This window comes from Bison bison, unplaced genomic scaffold (assembly GCF_000754665.1).
Source record: "Bison bison bison isolate TAMUID 2011002044 unplaced genomic scaffold, Bison_UMD1.0 scf7180017864181, whole genome shotgun sequence".
Classification (NCBI taxonomy): domain Eukaryota; kingdom Metazoa; phylum Chordata; class Mammalia; order Artiodactyla; family Bovidae; genus Bison; species Bison bison.
This window is the reverse complement of record NW_011494753.1, coordinates 1,476,049-1,480,314: the sequence shown is the minus strand read 5'-3', so window position 1 is coordinate 1,480,314 and position 4,266 is coordinate 1,476,049.

The following is a 4,266-nucleotide window of genomic DNA, read 5'->3' as shown; positions in this document are numbered from 1 at the left end:
GACAAAACGTGGTCCACTGGAGAAGAGAATGGCAAACCACTTCAGTATTCTTGCCTTGAGAACCCCATGAACAGTATGAAAAGGCAAAATCATAGGACATTGAAAGATGAACTCCCCAGGTCAGTAGGAGCCCGATATGCTACTGGAGAAGAGTGGAGAAATAACTCCAGAAAGAATGAAGGGATGGAGCCAAAGCAAAAACAACACCCAGTTGTGGATGTGATGGGTGATAGAAGTAAAGTTCAATGCTGTAAAGACCAATATTGCATAGGAACCTGGAATGTTAGGTCCATCAATCAAGGCAAATTGGAAGTGGTCAAACAGGAGATGGCAAGAGTGAACATTGACGTTTTAGGAATCAGCAAACTAAAATGGACTGGAATGGGTGAATTTAACTCAGATGACCATTATGTCTACTACTGTGGGCAAGAATCCCTTAGAAGAAATGGAGTAGCCATCACAGTCAACAAAAGAGTCCAAAATTCAGTACTTGGATGTAATTTCAAAAATGACAGAATGATCTCTTTCGTTCCCAAGGCAAACCGTTCAATATCACAGTAATCCAAGTCTATGCCCGACCGGTAATGCTAAGAAGCTGAAATTCAATGGTTCTATGAAGATCTACAAGACCTTCTAGAACTAATAACCAAAAACAGATGTCCTTTTCATTATAGGGTATTGGAATGCAAAAGTAGGAAGTCAAGAGATACCTGGAGTAACAGATAAATTTAGCCTTGGAGTACCAAATGAAGCAGGGCAAAGGCTAATAGAGTTTTGCCAAGAGAACGCACTGGTCATAGCAAACACCCTCTTCCAACACACAAGAGAAGACTCTACACATGGACATCACCAGATGGTCTTTGCAGCCAAAGATGGTGAAGCTCTATAGAGTCAACAAAAACAAGACTGGGAGCTGACTGTGGCTCAGATCATACACTTCTTATTGCCAAATTCAAACTTAAAGAAAGTAGGGAAAACCACTAGACCATTCAGGTATGACCTAAATCAAATCCCTTACGATTATACAGTGGAAGTGACAAATAGATTCAAGGGATTAGATTTGATAGACAGACTGCCTGAAGAACCATGGATGGAGGTTCATGAGATTGTACAGGAGGCAGTGATCAAGACCATCCCCAAGAAAAAGAAATGCAAAAGGGCAAAATGGTTGTTTGAGGAGGCCTTACAAATAGCTGAGAAAAGAAGAGAAGTGAAAGGCAAAGGAGAAAAGGAAAGATATATCCATTTGAATGCAGAGTTCCAAAGAATAGCAAGGAGAGATCAGAAAGCCTTCCTCAGTGATCAATGCAAAGAAATAGAGGAAAACAATAGAATGGGAAAGACTAGAGATCTCTTCAAGAAAATTAGATACCAAAGGAACATTTCATGCAAAGATGGGCTCAATAAAGGACAGAAATGGTATGAACCTAACAGAAGCAGAATATATTAAGAAAAGGTGGCAAGAACACACAGAACTACAAAAAAGATCTTCATGACCCAGATAACCACAATGGTGTGGTCACTAACCTAGAGTCAGACATTCTGGAATGTGAAGTCAAGTGGGCCTTAGGAAACATCACTACAAACAAAGCTAGTAGAGGTAATGGAATTCCAGTTGAGCTATTTCAAATCCTAAAAGATGATGCTGTGAAAGTGTTGCACTCAGTATGCCAGCAAATCTGGAAAACTCAGCAGTGGCTACAGGACTGGCAAAGGTTGGTTTTCATTCCAATCCCAAGGAAAGGCAATTCCAAAGAATGTTCAAACTACCACACAATTGCACTCATCTCACATGCTAGGAACGGAGAAGGCAATGGCACCCCACTCCAGTACTCCTGCCTGGAAAATCCCATGGATGGAGGAGCCTGGAAGGCTGCAGTCCATGGGGTTGCTGAGGGTCGCAAATGACTGAGCGACTTCACTTTCACTTTTCACTTTCATGCATTGGAGAAGGAAATGGCAACCCACTCCAGTGTTCTTGCCTGCAGAATCCCAGGGATGGGGAAGCCTGGTGGGCTGCCGTCTATGGGGTCGCACAGAGTCGGACACGACTAAAGTGACTTAGCATAGCACACGCTAGGAAAGTAATGCTCAAAATTCTTCAAGCCAGGCTTCAACAGTCCGTGAACCGTGAACTTCCAGATGTTCAAGCTGGATTTAGAAAAGGCAGAGGAACTAGAGATCAAACTGCCAACATCCGTTGGATCATCAAAAAAGGAAGAGAGTTCCAGAAAAACATCTACTTTTGCTTTATTGACTAAACCAAAGCCTTTAACTGTGTGGATCACAACGAACTATGGAAAATTCTGCAAGAGATGGGAATACCAGACCACCTGACCTGCCTCCTGAGAAATCTGTATGCAGGTCAGGAAGCAACAGTTAGAACTGGACAGGGAACAACAGACTGGTTCCAAATCGGGAAAGCAATCCATCAAGGCTGCATATTGTCACCCTTCTTATTTAACTTATATACAGAGTACATCATGCGAAATGCTGGGCTGCATGAATCACAAGCTGGAATCAAGACTGCTGAGAGAAATATCAATAACCTCAGATATGCAGATGTCACCACCCTTATGGCAGAAAGAGAAGAAGAACTAAACAGGCTCTGATGAAAGTGAAAGGAGAGTGAAAAAGTTGACTTAAAACTCAACATTCAGAAAACTAAGATCATGACATCCAGCCCAATCACTTGATGGCAAAAGATGAGGAAACAATAGAAACCATGAGACTTTATTTTGGGGGGCTCCAAAATGACTGCAGATGGTGATTGCAGCCATAAAATTAAAAGGCGCTTGCTCCTTGAGAGGAAAGCTATGACCAACCTACACAGCATATTAAAAAGCAAAGCATTACTTTGCTGACAAAAGTCCGTCTAGTCAAAGCTATGGTTTTTCCAGTAGTCAAGTATGGATGTGAGAGTTGGACCATAAAGAAAGCTGAGCGCTGAAGAACTATGGTGTTGGAGAAGACTCTTGAGAGTCCCTTGGACTGCAAGCAGATCCAATCAGTCTATCCTAAAGGAAATCAGTCCTGAATATTCACTGGAAGGACTGATGCTGAAGCTGAAACTCCAATACTTTGGCCACCTGATGTGAAGAACTGACTCACTAGAAAAGACCCTAATGCTGGGAAAGATTGAAGCCAGGAGAAGGGGACGACAGAGGGTGAGATGTTTGGATGGCATCACTGAGTCGATGGACATGAGTTTGAGCAAGCTCTGGGAGTTGGTGATGGACAGGGAAGCCTGGCGTGCTACAGTCCATGGGGTCACAAAGAGTCGGACATGACTGAGCGAGTGAACTGAACTGATATTTGATATAACCACTTGATTATTTGAATCTGTAATTATTACGGACAATAATCCCTTAAGATAGTCTCTTCACCTCCTGTACCCTTTGATAAAGGGTGCCTCATCATCTGATTATTAAATATATTTTTACATTATATGTCATATGATTTATTATAATGTCTCCCCCAGTTTGTCACCAAGTATGTTATTTTTTTTACCATGAAAGTTTAATTTTTATTATTTATGTTTTGGCTGCACTGTGTGACTTGTGGGATCTTAATTCCCCAACCAGGGATCAAATCCACGCCCTATGATTGGAAGTCAGAGTCTTAACCACTGGACCACCAGGGAAGTCCCACTATGATTACAAATGTATTCCTTTGTGGTTTCAAGCAGTAATTACATGGTTCTCAGCAGATGAGTACAAAATACTGAAGCAGCCGTTGGCAGGGGCCAGAGCTGGGGTCATGAACGGCTTCTAGACTCTGGAATCTGAAGGCCTGGGCCTTTTCAGTCCTGGGACTGCCTGTTTGGAATTCTTCTACCTGCTATGGCATGTCTCTGCATCTTTTTCACCTTCAATTGCCCTGGCTATTCTTGGCCCTGTGTTCCCCTGTACACATTATAGGAACACCTTGCCCAAAATAAAAAAAAAAAAAAAAAAATACTGTTGGGATCTTTTTTGTAATCATTTAACCCTATAGGCCTATTTGGTAAGACTATATTAAAAATGAGACTTCTTATCTATTAACATGGTGTAGTCCTCATTCTGGAGAAGGCAATGGCAACCCACTCCAGTACTCTTGCCTGGAAAATCCCATGGACAGAGGAGCTTGGTAGGCTGCAGTCCACGGGGTCACTAAGAGTCAGACACGACTGAGCGACTTCACTTTCACTTTTCACTTTCCTGCATTGGAGAAGGAAATGGCAACCCACTCCAGTGTTCTTGCCTGGAGAATCCCAGGGACGGGGGA